Source organism: Pinus tabuliformis, chromosome X (genome assembly GCF_031772625.1).
Source record: "Pinus tabuliformis cultivar Carrire ecotype Pingquan chromosome X, CPIR1, whole genome shotgun sequence".
Classification (NCBI taxonomy): Eukaryota; Viridiplantae; Streptophyta; class Pinopsida; order Pinales; family Pinaceae; genus Pinus; species Pinus tabuliformis.
Genome location: NC_142308.1, coordinates 495,630,422 through 495,653,951, shown reverse-complemented (window position 1 = coordinate 495,653,951; position 23,530 = coordinate 495,630,422).

Genomic DNA, 23,530 nt, shown 5'->3' with positions numbered 1-23,530 from the left:
CAAAAGACATATGAAAGAGGCCTGTGGTATGGATGCAGCCACCCAGCTAATGAGACTATGATGATAATAAAGGTATGGTCACAGCCATCCATCAATGAGTCATGTAATGATCATAATAATCCACAAAATCGCAACCTGGATCTCTACAGACAAAATCCAGGGTCTTGCGCTCCATCTCGACCCGAAAAAAGTACAATTCCAAGCATGCGAATATAGGAGTTGATGTCGAACATGCAAGAACATCGTCTGATTACCAGTCAATGATGAAAACTGTTAACAGACGCGAGAGGTACCACCAATAATGACAATGGTCCTCAAGGTACTATAGGTACAATCTACGGTGTGCGAATCAGTGAGCTGGCGTCGAACACCTGCAGAATCATTCGATTAGAGGCCAATGATGAAAACCTCGCGTCGAACACAAAGAACATGCCATTGAGGCATGCAGGCTCCAAGGTACCTGAAGTGAGTCTCTAGGTCAACTTCCTGGATAATGAGTTGAAGTCAACAGGAAGTGACCTTGATCGAAGGTGGGCCATAATGTTTCCCACATCATCGACACGAGACAGATAAGGATAAGATATTTTGCGTGCGGTATTAGAGGGAGGTTGAGTATTCTGCAGAGGTCAACTTCTCTTGAACATATCGGCGGCACGACAATGGACTTGGCAGTATTTGACATCAAATGATCAGGGGTCATGGTGACAGGGCAATGAGTAGATGAGAGGTCAAACAGGATAACCCAAACCCATGGAGGCAAGTGTAAAAACAAGATGAGATGTCCCCACCCAGACACGAATGTAGACAAGTGCCATGTTCAAGAGCGACATACTGCCAACACGACAATGATTGTGGCTCCATTTTCCCCACCATTGCTGGCAAGTACCTCGGTTATTTTTTGACGACAAGCTTGACGGGGATAGCATATGCTTGAAAGGCGTCATTTCGACAGAATCCGATGTCATTAAGTTTTAATGAGTTTGACAAAGGAAGAACTCGACGTCTTTTCCTATTTAGAGAGTCTGAAAAGATGGCAGAAAAGGAAACTTCAGGGGAGTCCTTTTTCGTAAAGTTGTGTCTCTCGAGCCCGAAAAAGTATAAAACAATGCCCGAAAGAACCGCCCGACCAGTATGATCGAGGAGTACTTTTCGTAAGTAGTAACTTCGACCCAAAAAAGTAAAAAAGCAGTCAGAAGCACGCCGTTTCGTAGCCAATAACGGGTTTGAAACAACAAAAACCTGACAATCTTTTTAAGTTTAAACGGTCGAAAAAAGAGCTTAAAGGCGACCGCCTCCTGATTCTTTTAATGAGTTGAGAGGGAGACTCGGCTATCTTTTCTTGTTTCAGTCGGAAAAGAGCTTAAAGACGACTTCCTCTTATTTACGTTTAATGAGTCAAGAGGAATAACTAGGCAATATTTTCATATTTAGATGGTCAGAAAAGAGCTAAAAGCAGACCTCCATTTTTATTCTCTTTAATGAGTCAAAAAGGGAAAAATACTCGGCAATCTTTTCATATTTTACGAGTCAGAAAAGAGCTTAAAGGTGACTCATCCTAGAGGAACGAGTGGTATAAAGGGTAGTAATTGGTTCCGGCAATGGTGGAACTGCTCAAAACATATAATGGTCAAGAGGCTGGCTAACAAAACCACTCATAACTACGGTTCCTCAAGAAAGGAAAAAAAACCAAGTGAGAGCATATGATCGGCCAAAGAGATGGTAGCAATGGAATGAAACAACCAAGGCTCATCTAGCAGAATTTAGCGGATAAAGCGTCAATCACAAGATGTGAATCGGGTATGGGTTCATTTTTACACAAGCTTGAACCATGGAGAACTCTGCTTGGATTCGGTTTCATGTTTACACAAGCTTGAAACGAAAAACTATGCTTGTTATGAGTTTGCATGCCCCTAGCATAATAACGCAAATTGAGGTACATGCCCCCCAAGCTTCATTGCATTCGATGAGTTGGATGGAATGAAGGTTCACATTCGAGATCTTGGAAAGACTCGACTTGGATTTTACGAGATCTTAATCAAAGACTCGATGTGGAAAAGAAGTTGTTTCATTTTTTAATGAGGTTGACACAACGAAAGAACTATCCTCATAACCCTTGTTTCATTTTTTAACGAGCTTGACACAAGACAAGGAACTGTGCTCCAGACCCAGTTTCATTTTTTAAGGAGCTTGACATAGGAAAGTGAACTATGCTCCGACCAAACCTAGTTTCATTTTTTAAGGAGCTTGACATAGGAACACGAACTATGCTCCGACCAAACCTAGTTTCATTTTTTAAGGAGCTTGACATAGGAACACGAACTATGCTCCGAAACCAGTTTCATTTTTTAAGAAGCTTGACATAGGAAAGTGAACTATGCTCCGACCAAACCTAGTTTCATTTTTTAAGGAGCTTGACATAGGAACACGAACTATGCTCCGAACGAACTTCATCATAATGAATAGGAAGTCATTGCTTCCAAGAGTGGCACTCCCGGTGGAAGGACAACATCTCGGAAGTTAGGACCCAATGCCCCCAGGACACTACGGACGACGGTGACATCACTGGATATAGGCACGGGATAAGTGGCCACGTAGTTGATCTGTGGTGGGGCAAATACAACTGGTGGATAAAAACCAAGAGGGGATGACAACTGCGTAGGAGGCACCGGGGGACTAAAGAACGATAATTGATCTATAGTCACGATTCTTCCGTCGTGTGGAAAGCAAACCACACGGAAAAGTGAAGAAACAAGGGCCCCCATGGCATAAACATAGTCACGGCCAAGGAGGAGACTGAAATCTAAAGCACCTTGGGTAACCAGTACATCTATATAGACAGTTTTGCCTCCCAAAGTAATAGGGAACTTCGGAAGGATCCCTAATGGTTGACTGGTTCCTCCGTCAAACGCTAACAGATTCTGTGCGACCGACACAAGCTGTGGGGAACCCAAAGCTTGCCAAGTAGTGAACAGCATAAGACTGACTGACGCACCTTCATCCAGAACAGTGCCAAGTACTGCTTTACCATAGGCATGTACTGTAATCTGGAAAGGCACATGGGAAGGAAGGCGGAAAGCAGTCAAGTGACTCCAGTCGAAGGAGACGGCCAAACTACTCAGTGGGGGAATCGTATGATTGCCCCCCTGGGTGACAGGAGATGAAGAAGGACCTTCTTGATCAGCGAGGATATGAGGGTCGTTCTGAGACTCAGGAGAATCTGACGAGACGAGAAGAACATGGGCATGATGCTCTTCTGAAATAGAGTGATTGACAGGTGGTGAACCCAAGTCAACACTCTCTTTGACCAATGGTTGGTCTGGAACAGGCTTGGCACAGCTAGGTTTGGAAGGAGGAGGATAGACAAGCGAAGAATCTAAGTTGATCTCTTTGTCCACAGGGAGAGGGTCTAAAGAGAGCCTCTGATAACCAACATGAAGTTGGGGTGAAGAAGCTGTAAGACTTTCCAAAACAGCGGAAGCTTTATCCATGAGCAGATAAAGGTGAAGGGGATGATTGCCCTCACATAGTCTACACGGAATTCGAATCTTTCCTTTCTTCTGAATGTTGTCAGTTGATAGGGTGGCATCTCCATGAGCTTCAGAGGACGATGAGGGACGAGCCGGATCGTGAGACCATACGTCTAAGATCCTCGGAATGCCAGGACAATCACGAAGAAGATGGTCATCCTTGCATAACCTACAAGGAAATTTGACCTTCCGCAGAGGAGCAGAAGGTGGCTCGACTTGAGTTGGATTTGGAGCAATCACTGCACTTTTAGCCTCTCGCTGATGAGCCTTCTTCTTCTTCGTCTTCTTCTTCTTCTTCTTAGCCACCTGGTTACTTGAATCCAGACTTTCACCAGGCGAAGTAGAAGACGAGGACGTAGAAATAGGCGAAGAAGGGGAGAGGGCCACCTTAGAATCAACATGATGTTGTTCGGGTGGAGGAACTGATTGACCAACAGTTGAGAAGGTAGGGACCAGAGAGGTTGAGAACTACCAAACAGGCAACCCAACGGTTAACCCAGGAAGGGACAACGTTGCCATGTAAGGAGCACCAACATTTCCAAAAGGAGGGAAATGACCAGGATTCCCATTAGAGGGGATGCCTGGGTTGGTAAACTCCAGAAAAGTTGCCATCAAAAACGAGAAAGAACCCTACTCAAACTAACGCAAACAAGATCTAACCGGGTAAATGTTAATCATGGCCAAATAAATTTTAAGACGCAAGGACATAACTTGACCTTTTTATTTTTTAAGAGTCGAGAAAAGGACAAAAAGATGACTCTAGTCGCCTTCGAATGCTTAATGAGCCTGAAGTGACAAGTGCTCAGATGGACCTTTTCTTTTAGAGAGTCTGAAAAGGAACGAAAGTGACTACTCTAGAGAGCTAGGCAAAAAGTTTTACCAAACAAATCCGTAAAACTGCATAAACACCTTGGCAGTCATATGAAAACCAAGGACTTTCCGTATGGCAGCCAATCTTCCCGAATGTTGTGTTCGGTGTGTTACGGCTTGTGAGGTGGCAGACACGGCTTCCTATGGATAAAGGATGATAACCTAGTGGGGTCTCCCCATATACTCGACGGTACGTGGGAGCTCAAATCCGTGCTAGACCACTATTGTGTCACGGAAGGAGGAATCACCCAACCTTAAGTGAAACAAAAGTGACTAGGTTTAACGACGCCGGAGCACATCTCTAGCCTAGACCTCTAAACAACATGCATTATGTTCCAATGTGTTTTTAGGTTCATTCAGTTCATTTTAAGGTTGATCTTGTATTAGGTTTCGGTTTTCAGGCCTTACCGTATGTAATCTCTCAAAATTCCCTAAATGCAAACTATATGCCAAAATATGTCATTCCATTCGATGAATGCTAGTTACGAGAGGGTTTTCACGCAAACGAAATGATCACAAAACAACAAATAGCTTCCCTAATGCAGCTAATGGAAATTCACAAACTTTTCTTCAAGATCACTAATCACTAGTCAAAATGAAAAGCTTCTAATTCTTATTAACTTAATACAAAGAAAAAGAGATTTTTTTTTGTTGATGGCAAAGTGCATTAAACAAACTTTGAGAAACGATAACAAACAAATGTGAAAAACCGGTTGACCCAAAACAATTGTGATCTGTGTCCGGGTAGTGAAAAGAAATCGAAACAATGTCAAGATTGGTTCAATAATGATCACTTAAACAACCAAGCAAAAGCAAGCAAAGAGGAAGGCTCAATCAAACCAATAGCAAGCAGTAAACAAACCTTTGCAAACAAGTAACCAAGCAAGGCTGATCCAACAAACATGGAACAATAAAACTAGGTCACAAAGCAAAAAGGCAAGACTCGCTCAACAAAACTCACAAGAGAGTGTTTCAACCTCCAAACAGTGAAGAACAAGTCAGAAACCAAGTGAGAACAGTAGGGGATAGCAAGACCAACAGGTTCAGGAGGTAGAATTGAAGAAATTCAATTCTACAGGAATCAGCGCGGGTGATACACAGTAACAATGCACTGATAAAGAACTACACATAGCAACAATGTGATGTCAGCGCAGAAGTACACGCCTTACCCACGATGGTCCGATTTACAGAACCGTCGCGACTGTTAGGTGTATTAACGCGATGAACAGGAGATCACAGAAAGGGGTACGCGATGACAGCACGACTGTTTAATTATAAACCGCGATGATGTTCAAAAACAGCCACAATCAAGCCAAAAACTCCCAAACCAAGACAGTCAATCTTTAAACAAACAAGGCATCTCCCAGACCAAACCAGGAAACCAAGAAACAGAGAACTAATCCCCAAATTTTGAAAAGAGACCAAAAACAAGCTCAAGGAAAGAATGAACAAAAAGGGACAAAGGCCAGCTCCAAGCCATTCAGTTCGTAAACCAAACCGGAGATTGACTGAAGTGGCGTTGATCTACTTCGCTAATGCAGAGCAATAGCGTTTCGAAGGCTATCTGGCCGTGCTTCAGGCTCCGTCTAAAGTTTACAAATCAAACAACAAGGTAAATTTCCCCAGTGGAGTCGCCAAATTGTTGTGGAGGTAAATCCCCTCTGCGGACAGAGGCAATCCCTACTAGTCCAAATAGGGTCTGGCAACAATCAAACAACACTAACACGCAGGTTCCTAATTGCAAATTAAAGACCGATGATGAGGGCCTACCTGGATTCCAACGCTAGTACTTGTAGAAGAGTTGTTGCTCCCATTCCTTTGCTCCGGCTGGTCACAATCCCCTCGATCCTCGTGAACGGATACCTGCACACGCAAATAATGATACAAACACAAGCATAAAATCCAATAGATGCAACTATATATCAGTCAGAAAGGATATAACTCAATCACCATCATCAAGACAATAAGAGTGGAACCATAATGATAGTCGTCTATTATTGATAAACAAAGAAGAATACAACCATAGTTATGACGTCAAATCCTTCTCAAGAGGGTCCAGCCAGCAAGTTCCCCAAGCATTCACCCTTGAAGATAGATCTCCCAAGACAAAACTCTCTCACTCACAAGTTTACACAAGATCAAAACACTTCACAACCTTCCTTAAGCTCTCTAACAATCCCACACTTGTCACAGCAGCTACCTATCAAGCTCACACACTATCAGCAACACTCCAAACACTATGAATTCCAAAACCCAGCAGCTCATAGCAATGGTGGAGGCTTAAATAGGAGAAGGAGTCTCCATGAATGGTGGGAAGATGAGATTATCTCCAGGAAGGTGGCTCAAATGGTGAAACAGACATGCCAGAGAAGGGAGGGTGACATATACAAGGCCAACAACTAGGTCTGGAGTCATCTGGAAGGCCGGCTGTTAGAACAAACTCGCCTAGACTGGATCATCGCGGGTACATAACTGTACTAGAGCGCTGACATCGCTACTGCATAATGGAGAAAGTCATGTCAGCATGATCAAATATAAGCAACAGTCGCGCTGTCTCATGAAATTCGACCATCACGGGAATTACGTGTACTTCTGTGATGGCAGCGCGTTCGGTCTGTTTTGGAGCGCTCATCAACGCGTTTATTTTTACAACAGTCATGATGATGCAAAAACTTAGGCAAAGTGGGTCATTTGGCAACATTAGAGAGCATGAGCATGAATGATTTGGACTAATGACACAGTAGGAAGACTGGGATGAAGGCAGTGACAAATTACTGTGTAACAGATTGTATTATAGAAAAACCTGTACATTCACAAGCTCATGTAATCTACTAAACCAAGAGACAAGAATCTACTTATACTCTTTACAGTGGAAGCACATAAAGATCGAGAAAAACACTAATCGACAAGAGGAAGAACATCAATGTCACATAACACAATAAATAGTTGGGGAAAGGAACATCTTAAAACCCCACTATCTGTTTTGTATTAATCTAGAAAATCAAGATGAAATTACAATGCTTGTTCTCTCTAGAACAATCCCAGCACTCAACAAATTCAATCTCGAACTTATAAGCAAGCTCAAGCCCAAAGCTTAGCCAATTCACTAGCTCTCCAAGTCTCTATTCCAATGTGTAATTCGTATGAAGGATAGCTTGTATTTAAATGGAAATAAAGCCTCTAAAAATAGCGTAATCCCTCAAGGATCAGGTCTTGATTGCATGCACTGTCAGTGCAACTCAGAAAAATCTAAAATAAATAGTATATTGTCCCTGCACTCTAGTCTCAACTGGGTCTTTCTCAGAATCGACATGCATGAGTTTATGATGGTGGAATCTTCAGTTAACTAGAGTAGCACTGATTAGGTCACTAGTGTCCCAACTGATTGTTTAGTCACCATTAGCTCCTGAAACTGATTGGAACTAATTTAACTAGACTTAACTCAATAAACTGAGTTAACTAATTAAAACTCATTCATAACTCATCCTAAACTCCTATAATTTAGGGAGAACATATACATGTCTTCTAAAAGACTTCCAATTCGAATTTCCTAAATTAATTAATTATTTTGAAATTTCTATGAGAAAAGAATTCTATTTTAATTCATAGTTTAATTCAAGGACAAATTAAACTGGAATTTCTTGTTGCCATTTCTCAACACTCCCTCTCAACAAGAAAGGGATTATCCACTATGGTGATTTTTTCTCTGTGAAACTCAAATTTACATCTTGGCAATGCCTTTGTCATGATGTCAGCATCTTTCTCCTCCATGAGAATGTAATCTAACAAGATGATCTGCCTCAATACACAAATTCTGAGATGATGATACCGGATATCTATATGCTTGGATCGATCATGAAAAACTATATTTTAAGAGAGTTTGATACAACTCTGATTATCACAATAAATCAATGTTGGATCCATCTGCTGACCAAAAAAACCAACCGGGATCTTCCTCATCTAGATAGCCTCACATGCTACTTGACTTGTAGCCATGTACTCTGCTTCTGCCAAACTGATTGCAACTGATATTTGTTTCCTGCTGTACCAAGAAACTATGGCTGACCCGATACTAAAGATCCCTCCTAATGTGCTCTTCCTATCAAATGGACTCCCAACCCAATCTGCATCGGTGAATCCTTGAAGCTTCACTCCTTCTGTCCATCTATACCACAACCGAAACTGAGTAGTGCCTCTGAGGTATATCACTACATGCTTTGCCACCTTCAAATACATCTTGGTAGGCCTAACCATCACTTGACTAAGCTAGTTAACTGAATAACACATATCTGGTCTTGTGTTCACCAAATACATGAGTGTATCCACAATTTGCCTGTAAATAGTAGCTTCCACTACTTCTCCTGAAGTAGAATCCTCCTTCCTCTAGTTACGAGCTAGAGGAGTCCTTCATGAGCCCCATGTCCTTCATCTCAAAATCTCTTGCAAGGTCCTCCTTGCAAGAATTGATGAGCTTCTCATCACCTGTTAGTATGAGATCATCTACATAAAGTACAATGATCAAAAGCTTACCTTCCACCACTATGTGATACAGGTTCGCATATGCTTCACTCTTCGTGAAGCCCATCCTAGTGAAGTAGATATCTATCCTGGTGTACCAAGTATGGGGTGCTTGCTTCAACCCATACAACGCTCTCTTGTGTCAGTGCACATGTGACTCACAGTCCAAGGTTTCAAAACCTTCGGGCTACTCTATGTACACATGTTCCTCAATTGTTCCATTGAGGAAGGTAGTCTTCACATCCATCTGAAGGATGTTCCAACCCATATGTGGTGATAATGCCAAAATAGATCTGATTGGCAAGTACCTTGCAACAGAGCAAAGGTCTCATCCTAATCAATCTCCTATACCTATGAAAATCCACGGGCCAAAAATCTTCGCTTATGCTTCTCCACACTACCATCTACAACTTTCTTTACCTTGTAAAGCCAATGGGAGCTCACAACTGACTTGTCCTCCGGTCTTGGGACCATATCCCAAACACTGTTTTGAACTATGGAGTCATACTGCTCCACCATCGCATCAACCTAAACTGGTTGTTGCACTGCTTATTGAAAGGAAGATGGCTCTATCACAACACATGCACCCATAAGTTCCATGTATCTAGTGTACCTCTCTGGTGACGTCCATTGTCTACGCTGAGAGGAGGGTTCTCCCACATTCTCTGGTGCATCATCCAACAATCTATTAGCCTCTCTACTGCACTTGCTTTCCTCTCTGTAAAACTCTGCCTGAGTGGATCTCTCCACTCCAGGAACCTCTACATGTGTCTGCTCCACATCAATTTGAGGTTCCTCAACCTTAGGTAAACTAAAACTTCCTCCTCTGCATGTAGCTCAAGGTCCCTCTCAAGGGATACTCGCATGGCCTTCTCCTCATCAAACTTGACATCCCTGTGAACCACAGTCATCCGACTGGTTTTCATGTACACCCAATAGTTGTGGGGAGTATTAGTGTACCCCACAAATATACCCAACTCTACTATCGGCTCAAGCTTCTTTCGTGCATCCTTGGTCACATGGCAATAAACCGATGACCCAAAAGTCCTGAAGTGACCAACATCTGGCCTCTTATAGGAATAAGTTTCCCCTGGTGTTTTACTCTCAAGTATCCAATGTGGGATACGGTTCTGAACATAAACTGATGTGTTGCATGCCTCGACCCAAAAGTGTAGTGGTAGGCCCTGATCATGCAACATCACCCTTTTTGCCCCTACTATGCTCCTATTCTTCCTCTCGGCAACCCCATTCTATTGAGGGTTATGAGGTGCCGTCAACTCTCGTTTAATCCCTTCCACTGCATAGAATTTCTTAAACTCATTGGAGAGATATTCTCCACTATTATCACTTCATAGAGCTTCAACCTTCTTGCCTAACTCTTTCTCAGCCAATGCTTTGAATTCACAAAATTTTGTGAATGTCTAATCCTTTCTCTTCATGAAAAATATCCAACATTTATGAGAGTAATCATCTACAAATATAACTTAATACCTATGTTTGGTCGTGGATGTTGTTGAGAATGGTCCCCACACATCTGAATGGACTATCTCCAGAATAGACTCAGCTCGATTATCTCTGTCTCCAAAGGAAGACTTGGTGTATTTTCCCAAAGTACAACCCTTGCATGTATCAACTTGCTCAACTGTACCTTTAGGAAGACCAGCAGATATTTTTTTCAATATCTTCAAAGCCCCATGATGCAAGTGGCCCAATCACCTGTGCCACAACTTGTTGACGTCTCGACTCAACATCAATTCTGATTTTGAACTCAAAGCAGCACAATCCTCTACCTTTATCTTATAGAGATTCTAAACTCGAATCCCTATCTTCTTTACTTGACCTGTGGCTATGTGACAAAGGAATGCCTTTCCTTTCCAAAATATCACATCATAGCCTCTATCCTCAAGTATGGAAATAGATACCAAGTTCTTTGTCAGTCTAGGTACATGCACAACATTCTTCAAGGTGAGTGGAGCCGCATGATTACCTCTGAAAAGTAATAGTGTCCACACCAGTAACACTATACTTTCCGTCATCACCCATCTTGATATGCATCGTGATATCTTTCTCCTCTAGTTCACTGAATAACTCTTTGTCGCTAGTCATGTGGAAAGAAGCTCCACTGTCCAAGTACCAAACACTTCCCATCATTGAAGACACCATGCATGCAATGAAGGAAAAGTCGAATTCAAATTGGGAGGCCAAAGCCTCACCTGCCGCTCCTCTTAAGGACTTCTCCTTGGACTTCTTCAATGGATAATTTGTAGCAAAGTGACCCATCTTGTGAAAATGAAAGCATTTAGATTTCGTTGTGTCCTTCTTCTTACCACCATGATAAGAATCTGATTTGGAACGAGAAATTTTACCTCTCTCCTTCCTTGCCTTAATCGCTAAGTCACAGTTCTCTTCATCATCAGTCTTTGATGAAGAGCCATCCATGGTGTTCCTCCTGATCTCATCCTGCATCAAATCTAACCAGTCATTCCTAATCTGGCACCTTCTCTTGACCATTGATAGAATCCTGATAACTATGCCAACTCTTTGGGAGGCCAAGAAGAGAAAGGCTCACCATATCCTCCTTGGCAACTATGATTCCAACACTTCCAAGTTCATCCCAAAATTGAGAGAACTTGGTCAAGTACTTTGGAATCGTCTCTCCTTTCTCTATCTTGATTTTATGGAGTTTATCATCCAGTGCCAACTTCGTTTGATCACTATTATTATGATAGAAGTCTGTCAATGCTTTCCACATAGCATGCAGAGTTTCCTTGTCATGGAGACTCAAGACAATGTGGTCTTAAAATCCCTCAAGGATTATTCGCTTTTCCTTCACCACACACTTCTTCCATTCATCCAAGTTCTATGCATCCGTAGTTTCTGGCTTGAGGACTTCTTGATCAATGAATTCCTTCAAGCCATTATCTTCTAGCACATCTTCCATCCTGTCCCTCTAGGCTATAAAATTTGAGCTTCCTTCCAAGGCATACTCAGGCCTCAACCCATAGAACACTATCTGTCGATCCTGAAGTATGTATGCAAATTCGGCTTTCACCTGTAACCTAGAAACTCAAAACTTCGAAATCTCCTCTAGAGAGCTGATTTTAAATCAATGATATCTCCCTCATCCGAACTCCGATTCGACCGATTTTTTTTTTGAATTTGGATATCTTTTCCCAAGGAATCAAAATATGAAATTTTTTTCTAAAAATTTTTCACAAAAATTCTCATAACTTCTCTACAAACTCTCGGCCCAAAAAGAAATCTTTCTCTAATACCATGTAGAAAAACCTGTAGATTCACAAGCTCATGTAATCTACTAAAACAAGAGACAAGAACCTACTTCTACTCTTTAGAGCAAAAGGCCATAAATATCGAGAAAAACAATAATTGACAAGAGGAAGAACATCAATGGCGCATAACACAATAAATATCTAGGGAAAGCCACAGCTCAAAACCTCACTATCTATTTTGTATTAATCCAGAAAATCAAGATGAAATTACAATGCTTTTTCTCTCTAGAATAGTCCCATCACTCAGAAAATTCAATCTCCAACTCATAAGCAAGCTCAAGGAAAAATCTTAGCCAAGTCACATGCTCTCCAAGTCTCTATTCCAATGTGTAATTCCTATGAAGGATAGCTTGTATTTAAAGGTAAATAAATACTCTAAAAATAGCGCAATTCCTCAAGGATCAGTTCTTGATTGCATGCACTTTCAGCACAACTCAGAAAAATCTAAAACAAATAGTACATTGTCCCTACACTCTAGTCTCAACTGGGTCTTTCTCAAAATCGACATGCATGAGTTCTGATGGTGGAATATTCAGTTAATTAGAGTAGCACTAATTAGGTCACTAGTGTCCCAATTGACTGTTTAATCACTATTAGTTCCTAGAATTTATTGGAACTAATTTAACTGGACTTAACTCAATAAACTGAGTTAACTAGTTACAACTCATTCATAACTCATCTTGAACTCCTATAAGTTCGGGAGAACATATACATGTCTTCTAAAAGACTTCCAATTCGAATTTCCTAAATTAATTAAATTAATTAAACTTGATTAATTATTTTCAAATTGCTATGAGAAAACAATTCTATTTTAATTCATAGTTTAATTCAAGGACAAATTAAACTGGAATTTCTTGCTATTTCTCAACATGTACAAATTTATTAGAAATTTGAATATTTTTACAAAAATATTTCCAAACATTTTATCGATTACATGTGATGGACTATGAGATTCGCCAAGGTTTCTAAACTTCAAGATAGATTTCCATCCTTAAAATTTTCCCTGAGTCTAATGTGGGTGAGTGGTGATGTTGGAATTGAACTTCTACCTCTACTTACAATTCTACCTGTAGAATCCATTTCACTATGCATACATGATTTTTACCATGCTTTAATTATGAATATACAAAATCAAAGTTAAATGCACCTAAAATGATATGAAAACTAATCATGGAATCCTATATACACTTCCCCGGCAACTACGCCAAAATGCTGGGTAATTTAATTGACCTTAAATTACTTCATTAATTGTCAACCAAGGTTCATGTACTTATGAAGTGTATGTGCACCATATATGCTAGGAATTATATCTTTGGATGAAATTGATCTAATTATGTATAAATGTTAAATAATATTAAAGAGTTGTCACACACATGTTCTTTCCATTAAAGCCACATCAAAACCAAATGCCAAACTAAATCGAAAATTAACCTAAAACTTGCAATCCCATTTTATTATAATTGCAAAATTGAAAGTCTATCTCTAATTGCAAAAAGGAAATATTAGTTCTAAGTTGCAGAAAAGAGATCTTAATACTAATTGTATAATTGAAAGTTTAACACTACTTTGTAAATAGGAATTATTAACACTATTTGCAAAAAAGGAAACTTAACACTAAATTGTAGAAATAAATATTAATGTTAATTACTTGTAGAAGGAAATTAAATCAAACGATAAATTGTAACTTCAAGTGATTACTAATGTGTGCTAATAGCTCTGAAAAACCATCTATTCATCATCCACGAAAAAAATGCACTCTAGAAATAAATATTTTTGGTATTTTTTTTTCATTGAGCACTCTGGAAATAATGCAATAGGTAATTAGAAAAGAAATGATGTGTAATTATTATAATTAACAGATAGAAAAAGTATATATGAAATTTTGAATTGAATGCAAACTATCTATGATCAATTGCAATGTAAACAAAATCTAACTACACTTACAAGTCTCCAGGGGGCGCTCCCGTGAGTGTAAGCATGTCACTAATCAAACGATTGCTCAACCAAACATTGGAAAAGAGGAACCAAGTAATATATTAATCCATAGAAGTTTATTTAAAATAGAGCTTGCAAATAGTGAAATAAACAAGTACTACCTGTATTTTTTGTCTTGCCTCATGGCTTTTATACAATTCTTCATCCAACTGATCTAATATTCATGTGTGATAAGTAATTAAACTAATCTTCCATCTAAGAATTAAACTTAATTTGAAATTATATCTCCTCATGATTTTCTACTGGAAGAGAAAATCATGAGGGATTATTCTCAAACATGTCTTCACGATCAAACAAGTCTTCTCCATGCTTCCTTGATCTTGCTTGATCTCCTGCCAAACTTCATTTGACTGCTGAAACATTGTAGCTAGAGTTTGACTTTTGATTTGACTTCTAGATCTTTCAATCTCTATATCCTGCCAAATCATGACAATAGGTGGGCATCCATGTGGGGAACATTTTTCATCTTGTTACACTAAAATTTGTCATCATGACTATTTGCAGTCAGTATGGCTCCATCAACAACCATACTGTCCTCCTTGGCAAGTCTTATACCTCTGCTCCTCATGTCAAACTCCAAAAAGGAGAGAAAGTCTTTAAAAATCAATATAACTCTGGTTACGCAGTTTCTCTCACTCTTACCTGCGTGTACGCACCTCAATTTCATAATACTTGCGTACTTGTACGCTCTGTCTGTAAAGGGGTGGGTGCGTACCCCTGTAAAAGTCAAAAGGCGCAAGTTTTACTTCAAAAAACTTACTTGTGGTCGATTCTAGAGCATTCTAGAAGATGGTTTGACGTGGATTGAGCACCTCCAGATGGTTCATGCATCCCAATGAAAGAGGAACTTATCCCATGAAGAGGGGAGCTATCCCTTTGAAAGAGGGGCTTATCCCATTGATGGTGGACCTGATTAACTTCCTCCAAAGCACTATAAATACAGGCATTGGGCCAGAGGGAGGGGAGGTTGAAAGTTGAACATTCCTAAGGGTAGATGCTGCTGAAATTAGGACTCCCTTATAGAGCTTGAGAGGAGAGATTCCAATCCTTTCCTAGCTTCATTTGGAAGTGGGTGAGCTGATCAAAGTAGAGGAGAACTCTTGCTGGACCCTGGGAGGGACCTGCACAACACCAAGGCACTGGTTGTAATGGTTTCTTTTGTTTCCAATTAATACAATTAAGTTCATTTTTCTCAACAAGTTGTTATATATAATTTGTTTCATAAACTCCTTGGTCTTTATGATGAATATGTTTTATTATATGAGTTATTCAGGTGCTATGTAATCGTTTGCTTGTTAGTGAATGCAGGCTTCAAGGAGAAGGAGCTCATCTGGATCGAAGAGGCTTGGCTGCTACAAACAGCGTTGGATTACAGGTAAGCCTTAAACACCTGGTTCCTTTTATTTTAAATGCATATTTAGGGAAAGATAGTGCTTGATTGTTTTGTTTGTCACTAGAAAAGTCTTGTTTTCTAGGGAGGTCGGTTTTGTCTGCAAAATTGACTCTTTCCGCATGACAAAATGGCGACTCCACTGGGGAATCCATGGATTTGATTGATTTCTCTTTTGATTGATACTTTGACCAGAGAAACTGTATTTTCTGTTTCTGTTTTTGACTTGATGATTGTGGGATTGGGTGAATTTAGTTAATTTTGAGTTAGTTTTTATTTTTCATAGTTTTGGGAGAGGTACGCACCCTCTGAGTTAAGCATAGTGCGTACCTGTACGCACTTTTACTTTGTGCACAGAGCGTGGACGCACCTGTGTAAACAGGTTGCCTGCGTACCTTGTCAAAAATTTGAAAACTTTAATTTTTTCTCTTTTTTATCAGTTTAGAATTTTTTTATAGGTTTTAGCCATTGCCCAGACCTGCTTGTTCCCTGTCAAAAAACTTTCCTTGGTTAATTTCATTGGCATTCCTACTTTAATCTTTTATCAATTGGGTGTTTTGAGTCTCTTTTTTGAGAAATTCTTAATTTGATTTCCTTTGGTCATTACTTGGAGGTTTGTCTCAATCTTTTCACAATTTTGCATCTTTTTTCTTTTGTTTTTGCAAAAAAAATTTCCCCCTCATTCGCCGGGGGGGGGGGGGGGGGCTAAATTGTGTATGAGTGTTAATCGCCTTTGAGTGTTTTTATTTTTGATCTTTGGAACTCTCGCCCAATTTTCTCGACTTGCACTTGATTGGTTCTTAGATTACATTAGAATCATCTTGTGTTTGAGAATTCTCTTGCATAGATCACATTTGCATAATTAGAATTATCATTTTCAGAATATGAATGAAAAATGTGCATAGATTACATTTGCATACTTTTCAAGTGAATTGTGCATAGATTACAATTGCATAGTTTACATTCTGAAAAATCAATCGTAGATTTAGATCAGCTTTCTTTGATTTGAATTAACATATTTTTATTCTTGTTTTTAACGTACAAAAATAAAAATAAAAATAAAAACTTTTTGGAATTGATTTGCATTAGTTTTTCTTGATGAAATTAGTGCATTAGAGAATTTGTTATATTTTCTCTTAGTGATCAATTTCTTGCATTGTTGGAAGTGAATGGAAACTCTCTCGTTACCTTAGTTAGGATTCATCGAATTGAAAAGATTACATTATCATATTCGATTGCATTCAGTTTTGAGTCGGGTCGTAACACCATTGGTTTCGTATCCATTTACCCATTTGAGTAATAACAACCTTAATAACACAGCGCTTAATTAAAATTTATCTAGTAATTTTTACATTTTTAGGGCTCTTTCCACCAATCTAGCTTAGGCTAGTGTCTTGGAATAGGTTTTAGTTAACTTTCCAAGACAATAAAACAAACAAGTAGCTGCATCTTGCGGTAGGAAGAAATCCAATTGTTGCATTTATGCTCTGGGAAAGCTCCTCTTAAAGGAGAAGCATGAGATCGTGTCTGAACCAATGTGGGAATCAATCCTTCCTCATTGGGAACGATGCCAGATATTCACGTATTAAAAACGGTAAACCTCGGATTAACCATTGTCGAGGAGCCTGGGGTCACTTGTTGGTAAACCTTGGATTATGTCAAGGAGCCTTCAAGGGGATTGAGCTTGCTACTCTGCCCTTGCGTGCGTATCGGATCGTAGACTGTTCCCCCAGGTATACTTGTTTCAGTTGGTAACCTTAGTGGCCATATTCTTTAGGATTCTTCCTAAGGTGACAGTGGTGGGAAGATCCCACTGTACCTGGAGCAGACGTCGGCTAGACTCACTTGGATTTTCTGGGGGGTTCTCTTCACTCGAGACGGTTAAAGTGGAGGAACTTGGTCCAGTCTATTCATTAAGCAGGTTGCCGGGGTAACTGTTCCAACCACCATTTCTGTATTGAACTCTGCGACGTTGGATTTCATCACCAACTAGTGTTTTCAGTATGGAAAGTTACTGTTTGTGTGTGGTTTGACTCCTAGATTTGATAGTGCGTGTTAATTTGTTTGTTTTTGCTTTTAGAGACCATAGGTGCGAATTTTGAATTGTTAATTTTAGTTTTAAATTGTTAATAAAATTCACTGAAGTTGAATATAATGGCAACTGTTCCGGAATTTACCAACCTAGGAACCCCTCTTAACGAGGATCCTAGTACTTTTCCTTTCTTTGGAAATGTTGGTCCTCCTTATATGGCTACTTTGTCATTACCTGGATTTACTATAGGTTTACCGATATGGTTATTTTCAACTTCGTTGGCCCCAAATACTCCAATTGTTCCACCTCAACCGAATGCTTCACCTCAACAGAGTTCACCATCTCAACATCACCAACCTTCTGTTGACCCTTTACCTTCTTCACCTAATTTTTCTTCCTCCATTTCTTCCTCTTCGCTTGGTAAAAGCCTTGACGCTAGTAACCAGGTGTCTAAGAAGAAGAAGAAAGGGAAGAAGAAGAAGAAGAAGAAGAAGCAAGATAAGAAAGAAGTCAACCAACCAACCATGGTTGTAAGTGTTAGTTGTGTTGAGGAAACCTCCAACACGCATCGTAAACCCAAATACCCTTGCAGGCTTTGTAAGGGTGACCACTTCCTTGTCAATTGTCCTGGTATTCCAAAGGTCTTGGAAGTATGGTCAGAAAAATCTCATCAACTTTCCATTGATCCATCAACCAGTGATAGTCAGGTTCCTGGGAAAAAGGGTAAAGTTAGGTTTCCTTGTAAGTTATGCAAAGGGAGTCATCAAACTCACATTTTCCCTCACATGGATGAAGCCTCAAAATTGTTGGAAAACCTTACTGTTCCACAGCAAGAATTTCCAACTGGTTACCGTAAACTTTCTCCCAACCTACCGTCAACTGACAGAGTGATTGATTTAATTTCAAGTACAGTCAATCCCACTCTTCCATTGGAGAGTGAAACTCATGTCACTCAGGTTGATGATCCATTAGTTGATCAAGTGGTCGATTCAATTTCACATTCGGTCGATCCCACTTTCCCTTTAGAGAGTGAACTTCATACCACTCAGGTTCTTTTTGTTACAGCAGATTCCTCTACGCCCGGGGGCATTTCACCTGTTTCTTTAGAACCCCCTCCAAGTACCGAGGTCTTTTCCTTTGATTGGAATAGATTGACAGAACCTCGTCTTCCTTCCTCCATCCATTTCCAAATCATTGTCAAGGTTGGTGGTAGGGACATGCATCACACACAGGTAGATGAAGGTGCTTCTGTTAGTATTTTATCCTCAACTGCTTGCAAAGCTTTGGGTTCCCCTCAGCTTGCACCTATTACACAGAATCTGAAAGCTTTTAATAGAACCATTAGTGAACCTTTAGGGATCCTTCCTAATTTTTCCATTACCTTGGAAGGTAAAACTGTCTGTATTGATCTTATGGTAGTTTGAGGTCCCTTGGATTTCAATTTACTCCTTGGGCGAGACTATGTTTATGCAATGAAAGCTGTCGTATCGACACTCTTTCACGTGATGTCTTTCCCTCACAATGAAAATATTGTGACTGTAGACCAGCTTTCGTTCCCTAGTCTTGTTTCAACTACCAATAATATGATAGCCCTAAATGTTCCTGATTCTCAAGTGGAATCTACCCCGCCACGGGTTAATTATGTGGCAACTGGTCCCATGTTTTCAGTTACCGATGTAAGTGAGCCTCTCACTGTTTGCTCATCTTCCTTTGATTTAGATCCGATAATTGACATGGAAAACTCTATGGGATTATTTGAACCCAATGTTCTTATCCCTTTTGAGTCCCTTGACATGTGTTCCTTCTAGAGAACTATTCTTCCTTCTGATGAAGACCTCTTGGAAGCCATGATCAATTTGTGTCCATTGACATGTCTTTCTTCCAATTGGAAGCCATGATCAAGGATTGTGAGGAAAGTTTCTTTTACTGTGTCAACCTCATTAAAAAATGAATCAGTGTGTACGAGGATAGTTTGTTCCTCTCTCAACCTCGTTAAAAAATGAAATTGGATGTTACGAGGAAAGTTCTTTTTACCGAGTCAACCTCGTTAAAAAATGAATCAGTGAGTACGAGGAAAGTTCTTTTTACTGAGTCAACCTCGTTAAAAAATGAATCAGTGAGTTCGAGGAAAGTTCCTTTTACTGTGTCAACCTTGTTAAAAAATGAATCAGTGAGTTCGAGGAAAGTTCCTTTTACTGTGTCAACCTCATTAAAAAATGAATCAGTGAGTGCGAGGATAGTTTTTTCCTGTATCAACCTCGTTAAAAAATGAAACAGGCTAGTATGAGGACAGTTCTTTTCCTGTGTCAACCTCATTAAAAAATGAATCAGTTGGTGCGAGGATAGTTCCTTTTCTTGTGCCAACCTCGTTAAAAAATGAAACAGGTGTCCACGAGGAAAGTTCCTTTTACTGTGTCGACCTCGTTAAAAAATGAATCAGTGAGTATGAGGACAGTTCTTTTCCTGTGTCAACCTCGTTAAAAAATGAATCAAGGTTTTTAGAGCATAATTTCCTTGTCTTGTGTCAAGCTCATTAAAAAATGAAACAAGGATTTTAGAGCATAGTTCCTTGTCTTGTGTCAAGCTCGTTAAAAAAAGAAACAAGGCGTCATGAGCATAGTTCCTTGTCTTGTGTCAAGCTCGTTAAAAAATGAATCAAGGTTTTTAGACTAGAGTTTTTGTTAGGTAGATTGTAGAGAGTAGAAGTGAGGATAGTTTGTTCCTCTCTCAACCTCGTTAAAAAATGAAATTGGATGTTTCGAGGAAAGTTCCTGTTACTGAGTCAACCTTGTTAAAAAATGAATCAGGTTCGAGGATAGTTCCTTGTCTTGTGTCAACCTCGTTAAAAGATGAAACAAGGATAGGTTATATAGGTAGATTGTAGAGAGTAGTTATGAGCATAGTCCCTTATCTTGTGTCAGGCTCGTTTAAAAAATGAAACAAGGGTTTTGAGGATAGTTCTTTTCCTGTGTCAACCTCACTAAAAAATGAAACAACTCCCACAAGTCTTTCCAAGATCTTGAAAGTAAAGCTTCATTCCATCCACTTCATTGAATGCAATGAAGCTTGGGGGGCATGTACCTTGATTTGCGTCATTATGCTGGGGGCGTGTGAACTTATAACAAGCATAGTTTTTTGTTTCAAGCTTGCGTAAACATGAAATCGAATCCGAGCATAGTTCTTTTCCTGTGTCAAGCTCGTTAAAAAATGAAACAAATCCTCCTCTAATTGAGTCGAGAGTTTGACTAGATCTCATAAATGTTAAGTTGTATATTTAGGTTAGTTATTTCAGTTTTTTGCATAATTTTCTTACAGTTTTAGGTCGAATCTTTCACTCTCGTAACTGACCCTTCATTTCATCCAACTGGTTGAATGAAATGAAGCTAGGGGGGCATGCACTCTAGCAGTTATGCTTAGGGGGCATCAAGCACAGTTTTATCTCTGTTTCAAGCTTGTGTAAAAATGAAACTACTTTGAAGCATAGTTTTTCTCTGTTTCAAGCTTTTGTAAAAATGAAACCTATCTCGAGTCAATTTCAGTTATTTTCAAGACTCGTTAAACTCATGAAAATCCCAAGATTATTTTGCTATCTTTCATTCTCGTAAAACAAATGAAAATGTCGAGTTCTTTCCGTCTTTTCCTGCTCGTAAATTAAATTGAAAGTCGGCCATATGAGTACATTTTTATCATTTTTTTGAACTCATTAAAACTTACGAAAAAATGAAAACCATGAGTAAATTTTTATCATTTTTTCGAACTCGTTAAAACTTATGAAAAAGTGAAACCTCAGAGTCATCTTTAAGCTCTTTTCTAACTCCTAAAATGTGAAAAGATTGCCGAGTTTTCTTTTTAGCTCGTTAAAACGGAATTAAAAAGACGGTCCTCTTACAGCCCTTTTCTGACCATAAAAACATGAAAAGATAGCCGGATTTTTGTCGTTTCAAATTTGATATTGGAAATAAAATGACGTGTCCTTGATCGCTTTTTACTTTTCGGATTAGAGACACTAATCATGAAAGTACTCCTTGGTCGTAAAGATCAAGCGGTTCTCTCAAGTATTATTTTATACTTTTTCGGGCTTGGGAGACACAAACTTACGAAAAAGGTCAACCCTGGAGTCTTCTTAAGTTTTTCAGACTCTCTAAAATTGAAAACGTCGAGTTTCTCCTATACTAGACTCGTTAAAATTTCACAGTAAAGGACCTGTTCGATTACAAACAGGAACGAACCACTCCTTCTTAGGGTTCGAATCTAAACTAAGTTGGACTCATCCGAAGGATGAGCTTATAATCAAGCAAATGTTATCCTCCTCAAGCTTGTAAAAAAATAAAGAGGTACTTGCCAGAAATGGTGGGGGAAAAGAGAGAAAAATGAGCCTATTTGTTATCCTTTGTCTCGGAAAAACCTTATTACCACTCTTGAACACGACACTTTTCATTCACCTGGGTTGGGAAATCCTTTGCCTAACAGTTGATCAAACCACATTGAAAGTCTTCAGCCGGTTTCTGGGTATTAACTTTGGGTTAATTGTCACCAAGCCATCTGTTGTGTCGTTATGTGTTCAAGAGGTCACTGCAAATAAACCATTCATCTGCAAAATACCTGTCATCCATCTTGACCATCCCTGAGTCAGTCCTTACAGCTACATTTCTTCAACTTGATCTATGATTTCGTGTTGTGGGCTTGCTTGCAACGGATCACTTTCTATCGACATCAACACATTATCTAGAAAGATGATCTAGGAATCGTCAGTACCTTGAAATCTGCATGCCTCAATGGCAGGTTTCTCGCCTTTGACGACGGTTTACATCATTGACTTTCAATCGAAAGATTCCGTGACATGTTCGACATCAATACATTCATTCACATCTCACGGATTGTACTGGGTACTTTGAGAACCATTGACATCACTGGTGGTCTCTCTCACACTTGTTAATAGTTTACATCATCGACTGGTAATCAAGTGGTTTCTACCATGTTCGACATCAACTCATTTATTCGCATGGATAGAATCGTACTATTTTGGGAAGCAGAAATGAAGACCCTGGATCTAGTTTCCACCATCCAGGCTGCGAGGAGTTTTGTATTCATTATATAGTAGACTAATTATAAACAGATGGCTGCGTCCATATTGTGTCTACATGTGTCTATGATTATGATGTATTGCAAAATCATTCCTATATCAGAGCAATAGTTTGTTTGTTAGTTAAGCTTTTGATCTGAGTATGGGAATGCCTACCTCAGCGATGATATGATCTCATATATGTATTTTGTGTTGAATATTTGCAGGTTCCGACTGGGCTCTCCACAAGATAATCCTCGAAATGATAAAGTGCTTCACCCTTCCTAGATGATATAAAACCCTAATCTACTACAGACTTCGCACTTTAGGGGGCAATCTGTTACACTAAAATTTGTCATCATGACTATTTGCAGTCAGTATGGCTCCATCAACAACCATACTGTCCTCCTTGGCAAGTCTTATACCTCTGCTCCTCATGTCAAACTCCAAAAAAGAGAGAAAGTCTTTAAAAATCAATATAACTCTGGTTACGCAGTTTCTCTCACTCTTACCTGTGTGTACGCACCTCAAGTTCATAATACTTGCGTACTTGTACGCTCTGTCTATAAAGGGGTGGGTGCGTACCCCTGTAAAAGTCAAAAGGCGCAAGTTTTACTTCAAAAAACTTACTTGTGGTCGATTCTAGAGCATTCTAGAAGATGGTTTGACATGGATTGAGCGCCTCCAGATGGTTCATGCATCCAAATGAAAGAGGAACTTATCCCATGAAGAGGGGAGCTATCCCTTTGAAAGAGGGGCTTATCTCATTGATGGTGGACCTGATTAACTTCCTCCAAAGCACTATAAATACAGGCATTGGGCCAGAGGGAGGGGAGGTTGAAAGCT